The sequence below is a fragment of the Muntiacus reevesi genome, chromosome 5 (genome assembly GCF_963930625.1).
Source record: "Muntiacus reevesi chromosome 5, mMunRee1.1, whole genome shotgun sequence".
In the NCBI taxonomy this organism is placed as follows: Eukaryota; Metazoa; Chordata; class Mammalia; order Artiodactyla; family Cervidae; genus Muntiacus; species Muntiacus reevesi.
In genome coordinates, this window is record NC_089253.1 from 39,534,087 (window position 1) to 39,547,851 (window position 13,765).

At 39.7% G+C, this 13,765-nt stretch overlaps 2 pseudogenes; both read left to right on the forward strand.

Annotated features, from left to right (window-relative positions):
- The first annotated feature begins 694 nt into the window (after nt 1–694).
- Nucleotides 695–4,559, forward strand: LOC136168819 (transmembrane protein 216 pseudogene; annotated as a pseudogene).
- Nucleotides 3,916–13,765, forward strand: part of LOC136169289 (solute carrier family 22 member 10-like) — a 36,102-nt pseudogene continuing 26,252 nt past the window's right edge.

Here is a 13,765-nt window from a genome sequence, read left to right on the forward strand (position 1 = left end):
GGGAGGGTTTGTAGTTAGAGACAAGCAAAATAATAATAATAATAACTAAAGTAGGCTTAACTAGTAAAGGCAGGTTATAAGTAGAGGGTTTCCTAAGAAACTGTTCCCTTATCTGCTACTCTGTAAGACATGTTCAATGAGTTCTGTTAAGTGCCAGCTTCCATTAATCCTATGGACCATGGTTCCCAATTTCTCCCTCCCTCTTTCTTACTACCAACTGTATGTGTTTCTCTGCTTTCTGTTCACTTCCCTCATCCTATATTTTATTTTTGTTTTTAAAATTTATTTTTTTAATAAGGAAAAGTATTTGTGCCTTGCACAATTTTTGTTTTTTTTTTCATTTATTTTTATTAGTTGGAGGCTAATTACTTTACAATATTGTAGTGGGTTTTGTCATACATTGACATGAATCAGCTATGGATTTACATGTATTCCCCATCCCGATTCTCCCTCTCACCTCCCTCTCTACCCGATCCCTCTGGGTCTTCCCAGTGCTCCAGGCCCGAGCACTTGTCTCATGCATCCAACCTGGGCTGATAGTCTGTTTCACCCTTGATAATATACATGTTTCGATGCTGTTCTCTCGAAACATCCCACCCTCACCTTCTCCCACAGAGTCCAAAATTCTGTTCTGTACATCTGTGTCTCTTTTTCTGTTTTGCATATAGGGTTATCGTTACCATCTTTCTAAATCCCATATATATGTGTTAGTATGCTGTAATGTTCTTTATCTTTCTGGCTTACTTCACTCTGTATAATGGGCTCCAGTTTCATCCATCTCATTAGAACTGATTCAAATGAATTCTTTTTAATGGCTGAGTAATATTCCATGGTGTATATGTACCACAGCTTCCTTATCCATTCATCTGCTGATGGGCATCTAGGTTGCTTCCATGTCCTGGTTATTATAAACAGTGCTGCAATGAACATTGGGGTGCATGTGTCTCTTTCAGATCTGGTTTCCTTGGTGTGTATGCCCAGAAGTGGGATTGCTGGTTCATATGGCAGTTCTATTTCCAGTTTTTTAAGGAATCTCCACACTGTTTTCCACAGTGGCTGTACTAGTTTGCATTCCCACCAACAGTGTAAGAGGGTTCCTTTTTCTCCACACCCTCTCCAGCATTCATTGCTTGTAGCCCCAGTCCCATCTTTAAAACTTTAATTCCGTCTCTAGTTTCTTTTTTCCAAACTGTGCATCGACCGCTTTTGTATGTAGAAACTCCCAAGGATCCACTAAATAGCCATCAGAAGTAACAAATGAGTTTACCAACTTTGCAGAATACTAAATAAATTGTAAAAGTCAGCTGTATTTCTCTACACTAGCAATGTGTGTGCTGTACTTAGCCACTCAGTTGTGTCCAACTCTTTGTGACTCCACAGACTGTAGCCCACCAGGCTCCTCTGTCCATGGGGATTCTCTAGGCAAGAATGCTGGAGTGGGTTGCCATGCCCTCCTCCAAGGGATCTTCCCAATCCAGGATCGAACCCAGGCCTCCCACATTGCAGACAGATTCTTTACCATCTGAGCCACACTAGCAATAGACAATCCAAAAATAAATCTTTTAAAAATCTACTTACAAGAGTATCACAGAGAATAAAATACACAGAAAAAATTAATAGATGAAGTCTGAAGATGGTACCACGAGGTGAGATTTTGGAGGTAAACTGTTGTCCTCCACCATCATGGAAATCCTGTCCTTTCTGAATGGATGGTATTATGCTACCTATTTCCTGCTAGAACTCTTTGTATTTCTGTATAAAGATCTCCTGTTCCCATGCCCAACAGTACTAGTACTGTTGGGTACTGGATGTGATGATGCTCTTCCTGTATCTTGGAACTGAAGTAATTCGACTACTCTTTGGTACAAAGGAAAGTATCTGCCAATGGAAGATGCCACATGATATTAATCTTGACCTTCCTGTCCACCATGGTGGCGTCCTATTACCTGCTGCTGCGGACCTCTGTGATCCTCCTGGAAGCCATCATGGACAGCATCTTGCTCTTCTTCTGTAGCTCAGAGCTGCTGCTTGAGGTGCTAACCCTGGCCACTTCCTCCAGTACAGACAGGATGTAAAGTGCAAAACTTTCAGCCAGCAGCCCTCACAGGTCGAGACCACACATACATCTGATACTTCAGCCACAGCAGTGAGAAGTGGCAGGCCATGTTGGAAAAGGTTGCAGCTTTTCCTCGGCACAGAGACCTGGGGAACAAACCCAGCATAAGGCCACTGGGCACCGTCTTCTCAACCAGGACCATCAGCCCAGGAGACTCTTCTACACTCCAGAATAGGGAGGGGCAAGGCTGGTGCCTTCCTGGCCGCTCTAGGAACCAGCTCCCTTCTGACCTCAGGTTTTCCTCTTTGATCATCGTGGCCAGAGCATCTTGTGTGGACCGTTCAGGCTCCCTGGGCTTCCAGCAGGACCTGAGCCACAGGCTCCCCGTGTGTGCTGTGCCCCACATGTCCTGCAGGAACATGGGGTGCCTCAGGAGGGTGTGCTCCCAGAGTGATGCAAAAGCTGCTCATCGCATTTCTCAGACTGAGCTCCAGAGCTTTTTAAGTAGCTCATAGTGTTAGTTCTCTACTCTCCTCATGAAACAAACATTGTTTTATAATATGTATTTTCTGTTAACAAATTAATAGGAGTATAAGAATTGTCAACTATAAACCAAAAAAAAAAAAAAAAAAACCAAAAACCAGTGTTCTGAGAAAATAAAGATCTCTAATACATAAATGGAAATATAGCTCTCAATCTTGTATCAGAAATTTTAGTGTTGTCAATAAAGCAATGCTTCTCAAGTTGATCTATAGCTTCAGCATAATTTCTATCCAAATTTCAGCTGACTTTTTGGGGGCAGAATTTGACTTTCATTGTCAATTATATCATTAATTGTCAATTTGTAATATCTTTGTTATCAATATTCATATGGATTCAAGGACATAGATTAGCCAAAACAATATTGGAAAAGAAAAACTTAGAGGACTTTCACTCTTCAATTTCAAAGATTACTGCTGAGCTATAAGCTATAGTACAGTGTGATTCAGGCATTAGAACAGAATTTAACATAAAGGAATAAAATTGAGAGAACAGAAACAAATCCTAAAGTTATGGCCAACTGATATTTAACAAAGGGGACCAGAAAAATCAGTGGGAGAAAGGCAGTCTTCATAGATAATGCTTGGAGGAAAAGATACACATACACATAAAGTTTTAGGACCTCTATCATATACCATGGGGCTTTCTGGGTGGCTCAAATGGTAAAGAATCTGCCTGCAGTGTGAGAAACTTGGATTCGATTCCTGGGTCAGAAAGATCCCCTGGAGAAGGGAATGGCTACCCACTCCAGTATTCTTGCCTGGAAAATCCCATGGACAGAGGAGCCTGGTGGGCTATAGTCCATGGAGTCACAAAGAGTCAGACATGACCATAAACAAACAAGTTTCAAAATGAATCCTGGACTTGAATATAAGAATTAAACTGTGAGAAAAAAAAAGAATTAAACTGTGAATTTTCAGAAGAAATTATAAGATTAAATCTTCATGATTTTGGTTAGTCAATGATTTCTTAAACATGGCATGAAAGACCAAATGATAAAAGAGATCAGCATCAGAAAGATGGCAAAAGAGGATGTCCCAGCCTTCCTGTTCCATGGAAACACCAATTTAACAACGGCCCATGGATAAAATTTCCTTTTTGAGGTACCGGGAACCCAGACAGGAGGTTTCATCAGCCTGGTGCAGCACAGAAATGAGAAAAAACTCATTTCAAAGGGAAATAGAAAAACTTCACTTTCCTCCTGTCATTCTCTCAACAACGCATGAGCAGCGCTGAGAAAAATTCCTTTGGCCTAAAATTCTTTCATGACAGAAAGAAAGAGAAAGCCCGTCTGTGGATTCTGACATCAGGCTCTGCCCATGGCCCTCACCAGGCAGCCCAGCCAGGGTCCCCGACAGCTGGCCTGTCCAGAGTTCCTGGCCAAGGTGACTGGTGTAGAACGTTCCCTGCCAAAGCCAGTCTGTAATGACTGAAAAAGGTGACTGCTTCCTCAAAAATGCAAGGTTACAAGAATCATGAAGACTTGGAGAAATATGAGACAACTAAAGAAAAAAATACAGCTCCAGGAACTGACCCTAAAGAAACCGATATCTATGAACTGCCTGACAAAGAATTCGAAATAATCATTTCAGAGAAGTTCAGGTAGCTCTTTAAATGGCAAACAAATAATGCTAAGCAGCAACACAAAAGCATAAGAAAGTACAGGTCTCACTGGTAAAGGTAAATGCAAAGACAAAAAATAATGTAACACTGGGATGGTGGTATGTAAATTACCTTTTAGCCTCGACATAAAATTTAAATACAAACAGTATTAAAAATTCATGACCATAAATTTTTTTATAAATATAGAATAAGAAAATGTAAATTCTGACACCATAGCACATGCCCTGTGTGTTTGTGGCAAGTAAATTCATAGAATTCTTGCATGCAATTGAAGTTAGTTACTATCAGGTTATAAAACAAACTGTCCAAACTAGAAAAAGTTTTAAGCAAGAATTATGGTAGCCAGAAAGGAAAAACCTGACAGTTGATGCAAAAAGATAAAGAGGAAAGTATCAAAGTACATTACCACACATGCAAAAAGACCTTTTCATTAATATGCTACAGCTCACTTCATTGATTTGATCTCATTGACAGCCTTCAACAGCATAAAGGGACAAAACTAGAGTTCATATCCACGTTTGTTTAGTGGAGACAGACTGCACCTAGACCATATGAGAAACTTCTATTAGGCAAGGCCGCTCTGAAAATTGAGGCCTCCTCAAAAGGCTTCCCAAGAAAGATGCCCCAGAAAGATGCTGCCTTCATCCTAAAGACATATTCTACTAAATCAGTGGAATCAGATCTGCCCCAACCTTTGGTGAGACAAGGAAATACAGGACATAGAAGAATTCTGTAGCATGAGATAAGCTTTATCTAAGAATTATCAGGCTCCTGATGTACAAACAGGGAGTGAGGCATTCCAACTTAAACAGAAAACAGAATAAACTTCTGATGAACCCACTTTCTTCTTCAGCTACTGCCTTATTCTCTGATTTCTTCCATGAAAAAAAAATCTTTCTCATTTTCTTCTCATCTATTTATATTTTTAACCATTCCTATAATACATTCAATTACTCAGTTCCAGGAGGACTTCCCTATATCTTAGATGGTAAAGAATCTGCCTGCAATGCAGGAGATCTGGGTTCGATCCCTGGGTCAGGAAGTTACCCTGGAGAAGGAAATGGCCACCCACTCCCATATTCTTGCCTAGGAATTCCATGGACAGAAGAGCCTGGTGGGCTACAGTCCATGGGGTCTCAAAGAGTCAAACATGACTAAGCGACTAACACACACACAAAATGCATTCCACAGAGCAGTTCTCCTGGGTTCCCTTGTCATACCACTCTCCCCCCAGGTACCCCTCCCCAATAAAGTCTCTTGCTTTGTCAGTTTGTGTGTCTCCTTAGACAATTCATTTCCAAGTGTTAGATAAGAGCCTACTTTCAGGCCTTGGAAAAGGTGTTCCCCTTCCTACAACAAATGATGACTCTGATGGGGACTCTTCTTTGCTGCAACTGACATCCTAACCACTTGGGGTACTCAACAATGGGCTTGCCTGCTGATAGACCAGGCCCAGTGATGACTCTGGTGGGGACTCTTCTTTGCTGCAACTGACATCCTAACCACTTGGGGTACTCAGCAATGGGCTTGCCTGCTGATAGACCAGGCCCAGTGGATGCAACTGGGATCCTTTTGTCCTTGGTCTCCTCCTAATGCAGACGACTCCCTAGAGTGCCCCGACTGGGTAAGTAGCAAGAGACTTTATTGATCTTTCTCCCCATCTTTCTCTCTTTCATCTTCTTAATCCTTCCTATCCTACCATTTTTTCTAGTGCCTCGGACCTGGACCCAGGAGTCTGGTCAAAAGGCCTCAGTCTGAGATGAAGATCAGAGCCTGATCACCTTCAGTTGGCAGAGAACTCAAATTCTGATTCTCTTCTGGTCTGGTCTGGTTTCTGGTTTAGCCAAAACCCAGTCCTCCCTTCCCTGGAAGCCCAGTGTAAAGTCTCATAATGCCTAGGTGTCAGCAGGTGGCAGGAGACATCTGTAAGGCCACCCCTTTTGACTCCCTCCCCCAGAAGATCCCCTGAAGAAGGAAATGGCAAACCATTCCAGTATTCTTGCCTGGAGAATTCCATGGACATCGGAGCCTGGCAAACTACAGTCCATGGGTTTGCAAAGAGTAGGACACAACTGAGCTACTGAGCACACACACATACACATAATACATTCAGCCCCACCAAATTTCTTAAAATCCTAATGTTTTCTGTATTTTCACATCCAAATGTTTATTTGTGTGTTCGTTGCTCAGTCATGTTTGATTCTTTTGTGACCCCGTGGACTGTAGCCCGCCAAACTACTCTGTCCATGGGATTCTCCAGGCAAAAATACTGGAGTGGGTTACCATTCCCTTCTCCAGGGCATCTTCCCAACCTAGGAATCGAGCCTGGGCCTCCCACCTTCCAGGCAGATTCTTCACTGTCTGAGTCACCTTCTTCAAGTGACATTCAAAATCTGACTGCCCTTAACGACCTGAACTATTACTTACCAAGTCTAAGTCACTCTCATTTTTCATCTGCACTATTCTCCCTTCTCCAATTCACACATCTCATGCAGAATGAAAGTCAACACTCTTACCTTCAATATTAGATCTAGCCTCCTCTTTCTCTTTACCTCTCTAACCTTATCTAACTTTTTATAGCCTCTTTGCAACCCCATGGCCTGCAGCATGTCAGGCTTCCCTGTCCTTTGCTATCTTCAAAGGAAAGTATATAAAACGTGTGTATATATATATATTTAAATTATTATTTTAAAAAAACAGTTATTAACTACTATCAAAGTTACAAACTGTAACACACTAGTAACTAAGAATACACATATTTGCCCCTCCAGAATAATATTTTATTAGAAACCACCTTCTAGATGTTTGTAGTAATTACTTTCATACACATCACTTTATTATTGTTCACGGTTTCTTTATTAGATAAAATTCACACGTGGTCACATGTATGAATTCTAAGTTCAAAAGTCAATGTATTTGATGAGATTGGGCACATTCAGGATTGTATGGAATAGACAAAAAATTCAGTGTATTTTGATAAATTCATATATCAGTGTCAGCCACAATTCTATAAACAGGCAGATTAATTCCATCTGTCTAGAAAGATCTTTTGTGTTCATTCTTCAGTCAGAATTGTCCCTTAGTCCTCATCTCTCCTTCACTATATATTTCACTAGGTATTACTTTGGTTATTCTAGAACATCACATAAATATAATTATAGACTAATTATCTTTTTGCATTTGGCTTTTGCTCAGTATAGTGTATATGAAAGTCATGCCTGCTTTTCTTTGTATCACTATTGTATTCCTGTTTACTGCTAAGTAATGTTACATAGTACAGATGGAAAAATATTTGCAAACCATAGTGCAGTGTGCTTCTGCATTATACATTAACCAGACCTCCAGAAAGGTGATAAAGCCTGTTTGATCATAAACATCAGTGTTCTTTTTTCTTTTTCTTCCAATGTCAGCAACCCTTTAGGAGATTAGCTTTTGTTTTCCTAATTCTGTAAGGGATCGCAGAGACCTGCTGCTCACCTCAAATATGCAAATCTGAACTAAATACCTTTTGTGAACTTCATAAAATGTCTGTATCATTTTCATGTATGATCCTTTGTCTCAAAAGTGTATAGGACTGTGCCTTTGACTTCTAACAAGTGAAACAGTTATCAGCCTTCTAAAGACTGTCTCCGAGATTATAATCCTCTATTTGGCTCAAATAAAATTCTTTGTTTCTCCTCTGGCTTAATCACTGTTGATTTTTAGTTAATATCTATCACCAAGAAGACTTGCGATAGTAAGCGCTGGTGAGGATGTGGACAAGGGCAAACTTTTGTACACTACCAGTGGCAACGTAAATTAGTACAGTCACTATGGAAAACAGCATGGAGTTTCCTCTGAAAATTAAAAATAGAATTGCCATAGGATCCAGTAATCTTGCTCTTGGCATATATCCAAAGGAAATGAAAAGAGGAAATTAAAAAGATAGCTATACTCCCATGTTTATTGAAGCACTATTTACAGTCTCCAGGATATGGAAACAATCTAAATGTCAACCACTTGGTGATGGATAACGTTGCATACGTCTAATATATATGATGAAATATTGTTTACCCACGAGGAAAGGAAATCTTACTGTTTGTGACAACACGGATGGACCTTGAAAACACTGTGCTAAATGAGATGTCAGAGAATGACACATTCTGTGTATAACAGATGTCAGATCTAAACCCGTCAAACTCGTGGAAACAGAGTAGAATGGTGGTTATTGGGGCTGGAAGATGGGGGAATTAGTGAAAATTTTAATGGTATAAACTTGCAACTAGTAGATAAATGAGTTCTGCAGATGTAATGCACAGTTAGTGATTTTCGTTGTCCACAATTGGTGTTTGTGCGCATGCTCAGAGGTGTCCGACTCTTTGTGACCCCATGGACTGTGCCCTACCAGGTTCTTCCGTAGGTGGGATTTCCCAGGCAAGAATACTGGAGTGGGTTGCTATTTCTTTCTCCAGGGGATCTTCCTGTCCCAGGAGTCAAACCGGCATCTCTTGGGTCTCCTGCATTGGCAGGTGGGTTCTTTACCACTGAGCCACCAGTTTATAATACTACATTATAAATTTGAAACTTAGTAACAGACTAGATCTTTATTGTTCTCACCACAGAAAGGAAATAATAATTCTGTGACATGAATAAAGTGTTAGCTAACACTATGTTGGTGGTCATATTGCAATATACAATGTACCAAATTAACACATAGTATATCTCAATGTTATAAATTTTGTCTATTATATCTCAGTTATGAACAAACAAATACACAAACTAAAAACTATCTAGATGGCTTTCATCAGGTGATGGGTTAAACTAACATTTGTATCTACATTTCATGTACTCAACAGCAGAAAGAAATAAGCTATTGATAGCAACTTCAATGAATATCTGTATAATTTTGATTGGCATGAAAGCCAACTTCATAAATATTACATACAATATTATTATTTGGTTAAAATTAAAATTTTCAGCTTCATGAGATAAAGTAAGAGATATGTCTTATATTAACATTGTGTAAGTTTAAGATGTACAGCATAATAACTAAATATATGCATGTACTGTGAAATAGTTAATAAAATAACCTTAGTTACCACATACAACACTTCACATAGTTACAATTTTTGTGATGAGAACTTTATATATAAAGCACATATTCTTTATCCATCCATTGACAGAATGCTAGACTGTTTTCATGTCTTGAGTATTGTAAATAGTGCTCTAATGTACATTGGAGATGAGATGCAGATACCTCTTTAAGACGGTGACTTCATTTTTCGATTTTGTATCCAGAAGTAGGAATGCTAGATCTGATGATAGTTTTATTATTAGTATTTAGAGGACTTTCCATATTACTTTCTACAGTGGTTGTTCCAGTTTGCTTTGCCACCAGCAGTCTCCATGCCTTTCGTTTTGTCCTCATGCTTACCAGCACTTGTTATCTCTTATTCTTTATATGATTATATGATAATTGTTTTAACAGATGTGAGGTAGTATCTCATTGTAGTTTGGGTTCACATTTCCCTGTTAATTAGTGATATTGAAATGCTTTCATTTATCTGCTTGCCTTTTGAATATCTCCCTTGGAGAAATGTCTATTCACGTGCTTTGTTTATATTGGTAGGATTTTTCTTTTTGCTATTAAATTATGTGTGTTTCTTAAGTATTTTGGATGTTAACTTCTTATCAGATGTATAAATTGGAAATATTTTCTGTCATTCGACAGCTTCTATTTAACTTATGGATAATTTCTTTAATGTGTAGTAGCTTTCTAATTTGATATGGTCCCACTTTTTTAGTTTTGTTTATTTGGCTTGTAGTCTGGTATCATCAGTAAACTCATTGCCAAGACCAATGTCAAAATGCTTTCCTCCTATGTCTTCTTCTAGGAGTTACACATATTCAGGTTGTATGTTTAAGTTCTTAACCCATTTTGAGTATTATTTTTTGTAAGTGATGTAAGAGAGAGGTCCAGTTTCTTTCTTTCCAGCATGAATATCCAGTTTTCCAGCACCATTTACTGAAGAGACTATGTTTTCTCCAATAAATTTTCTCAGCTCCTTTGTCGAATATTGCATGCATGCTAAGTCGCTTCAGCTGTGTCTGACTCTTTGCGACTCTACGGACTGCAGCCCACAAGGCTTCTCTGTCCATAGGATTCCCCAGGCAAGAATAGTGGAATGGGTTGCCATGCCCTCCTCCAAGGGATCTTACTGACGCAGGGATCAAATCTTCATCTCTTACATCTCCTGCTTGCAGTTCAGGGTTCAATCCCTGGGTTGGGAAGATCCCCTGGAGGAGGAAATGGCAACCCACTCCAGCATTCTTGTCTGGGGAATTCCATGGACAGAGGAGCCTGGTCGGCTATAGTTCATGGAGTCACAAAGAGTCAGACATGACTGAGCAACTAACACTTGTCAAATGTTAGTTGATTCTATATGTAAATGATTTCTTTCTGGGCTCTATATTGTATTGCCAGGAGTGTGACAGCCTGAGACGAGCTCCCCTGAGGAGACGCATGGCCCCCCTGGGACCCTCACGGAGGACCTGGACACCTGAGCGGCTTGGATCTGGGAAGTACAGCAGGCATACGGCCCATACAGCAGGGTATAAAAATAAATTACCGTATAATAAAGCATAATGAGAAAGAATATATACAGCCGAATCACTCTGCTGTATAACAGAAATTAATACCACATTGTAAATCAACCACACTTCAACCAATTTTTAAAAATCTGCATTCCATCATGGCAGAGCACACAGTCTGCCTACAGAAAAGAATCAGCTGGGTGTCCATCAGCCTCGGCAAATCCTGTTAGCTACCTGGCTCCAGGCAGCCTTTCACTGACAGATTTGTTTGCCACTAAAGAGGAATCAGCAGGAGGCCAAGGAACTGATATTTCATCGTCTAAAAAGTGACCCATTGAAGACAAGTCACCAAACAGTGTTCGTCAACCTCGGGAAATGACATTTTTTAATGGGGAAGGAGACAAAAATCATTGCTGGCTAAATTGGCAGGCTTGGTTCTCTAAGGTGGGGACTCACATTTGAAAATCCAATCAATCCTGCCTTAAATAATAAAGTGATCCCAAAAAAGCAGAAAGAAAATTTTTAAAAATCTGATCATAATATTATGGGAACTCTTTTTTAAGTTAAAGCCACTTTTCTACTGCTGCTTTCAAGTTTTTTTCTTTGTGTTGGACTTTTGACAGTTTAATAATATGTGTCTCAGTGTAAATGCCTTTCAGGTTTAATTTATTTGGGGTCTGGGTCCCATGAATCGGATGTTCATTTATTTTCCCATGCTTGGGAATTTTTAAGACATTTTTTCTTGAGATTAATTTTCTGTTCATTTCTCTTTCCTTTCTTGGATTTTCATAAGCATGTTTTGTTTTCTTTATGTTGTCCCATAAGTCTCATGGCTTCTCTTCACTCTTCTTCATTCTTGTTTGCTTTTTTTCTCCTCTGACTGGATAATTTCAAATGACCCATCTCCTGGTTCACTGAATCTTTCTTCTGCAATGTTTAGTCTTTTATAGAAGTTCTCTAGTAAATTCTTTAGTTCAGTCATATTCTTTAGCTCTAAGATATCTGTTTATTTTTATTTTGGGGTTATTCTCACTTCTATATTGAAATTTTCATTTTGTTCATTCACTGTTTTTGTAATTCAGTTTAACTGTCTGTGTGTATGTTATTGTAGTTCATTGAAATTTTTAAAAAAGATTATTCTGAATTCTTTGTCAAACAGTTAATAGATCTCCATTTCTTTTAGGTCAGTTCCTGGAGCTTTAATTCCTTTGGTGGTTTAATGTTTATTTGATTTTCTGTGATCCTTGATTCCTTGTATTGGCATCTATGCTATGAGCAAACAGTCTCCTCTTCTAGACTTTAAAGGTCTGCTTCAGCAGGGAGGGTCACTGTACAACCTTCCTTGTTGTGTGGGGTTTCAGGCTATGTTCTACACTTGGGTGAGGTTTTTGGAAGAGGCATAAATAAGGGTGCAGACTATGTTCAGTGATCAGGCAGCGTCATAGGTTGGGTTGTGATATGAGGTGAGGCTGTTTTCTAGGCTGTGCAGCTAGGCAGTACCATAATTGGGCTCTGAGGACCACAGTTCAAGATGCTTGGTTATATGGGTTCAGAGATTATTCTTAAAAGTAGAGCAGAATTTCTGGCTTGACTTCCTGTCCACAGATGCATACTGTGGCTGCCTGGGTTGTCTGGGCAGGGTTCCTGATTGGGTGGAAATGGAAGCTATACTCAGAAGTTAGGCAGACTTGTGAATTTGCTTCCCTGCTCAGTCAGGGCCATAAGCCAGCACCATGCCTAGTATGGCCTGTAGGCTGGAAATCCAACTAAGGTAAAATTTCCAGCTGAGCTCTTTGGCCACCAGCTCAGTTCTGCAGAAGAACAGAACCGCTGGCTGGGCTCTCTACTTGGATTCTGTGGCAAGCAGAAATGCAGCCCACCAAAACTTGGGTGCTGGTTACTGTGAGCTCTGCCCACTTCTTCATCTCAATTTGATTCCCAGTGACTGAACCTGGGAATTCCCCTAGTGATTCCCACAAGGCCAGACCTGAGTGGGCCTACTGGGAAGCGTCTCATAATTCTATGGCAGATGAATGTCCACTTGGATCCTCTTTTTCCCACTGGAGAAACTGTAAGCTCAAGGGGGCCCTCTTGGTGTGGTGCAGTGTTGGGCTGGGGGAGGAATAATGTGGTCAGAGTGTAGTCACTCCTCTTGTCCTTCTTAAGTATTTTTCTCTATCTTTGTCCTTCAGAGATTGCTTCATCCTTGTCCTCAAGTTCTGGAATTTTCACAGCAATGGCTTGTCTGAGGATAGTTGCTAGCTAATCTTCTATAGAGAAGGACTCAGATAGGAATGACCTATGTTACAATCCTGATGGCTTCACTTCCCCATATTTTTCTTTGTATATAACAATATTTTAATGACAGATTTTTAAAGTGGAAAACAGATTAGTAGTTGCCAAAGATAGCAAAGAGAAAGATAGCAGCAGGTGCAAGGTGAGTGTATTTATATACTCAAGAGGGATATATACATATATGTGCAAGAGGCATATCAGTGGAGACGGATCTCTAGTATCTTGACTGTGGTGGTGGATGCACAAAGCCAAACAGGTGATAAACTATAAGGTACCAAGTACCTCCCCCCCCACACACATATACAAATGTACAGGTAAAACCGATTGGGGAAGTCTGAATAAGGTTAGTGCATTGTGTCACTATCAATAAATTAGTACTAATATACTATAATTTTGCAAATATTTCTATTGGGGGAAAATGGGTACTGTGCAGACAATTTCTCATTACACTATTTCTTGCTGCTGTATGTGACTCTACAGTTATCTCAATAAACATTTTAATAAAGTATATAAAGAATTGGAAAGTTATAGCTTGCAAACTCTAAATGTAAGAAACTTGGATGACTATATGAAAATGAGAAAATATATACTTGAAATCAAAGAATATTACCAGAGATAACTAGGCCAGTTTCATAGTGATAAAAGTTCATCAGTATTCTGAACAGTGGCACATAAATT